Consider the following 624-nt stretch of genomic DNA (forward strand, 5'->3'; position numbering starts at 1 on the left):
CACGTATTTGTGAAAGCGCTCGAAGAAAACTGCGTCACTCACCATCGCGAGGGGGACGATGCCCACGAAGCTGGTCTGGCTGACGAAGATCTCCGAGACCACGAGCTCGCCCGCCGCGTCCTCCGCCGGGTACTCCACCTGCCACGTGACGGGCTGGGCCCCGGCCAGGTCGCTGCTGTTGTCCACCCCCAGGTCCACCTGCAGGATCTCCGCGAGGGAGCCGTTCACCCTGGAAGGGAGACGCGTGTCAAAGGGCCACGCCACCCCCGAGAACAAGAGTGTGCTAAACGGCCAGCACGGAGAATGGCCCCCAAGCCCTGGCCGGCGTGGCTCAGTGGGTAGAGCCTCGGCCTGTACACCGAAGGGTCCCGGGTTTGATTCCAGTCAAGGACACAGGCCCAGGGTGCAGGCTCCATCCCCAGTGGGGGGCATGCAGGAGGCAGCCGATCAGTGACTCTCCCTCAACACTGATGTTCCTATCTCTCCCTCTCCCTCTTCCTTCCTCTCTGAAAACAATAAAAATATATTAAAGGAGAAAAAGAGAGTCACACACAGCGACTGGGTCCACTTTCCCCAGAGTCCGCTCTGTCCTGCTTTCTCCTGGGGGGGGGGGGGAGGGGCCCC

Source organism: Myotis brandtii, unplaced genomic scaffold (genome assembly GCF_000412655.1).
Source record: "Myotis brandtii unplaced genomic scaffold, ASM41265v1 scaffold97, whole genome shotgun sequence".
Taxonomy (NCBI): Eukaryota; Metazoa; Chordata; class Mammalia; order Chiroptera; family Vespertilionidae; genus Myotis; species Myotis brandtii.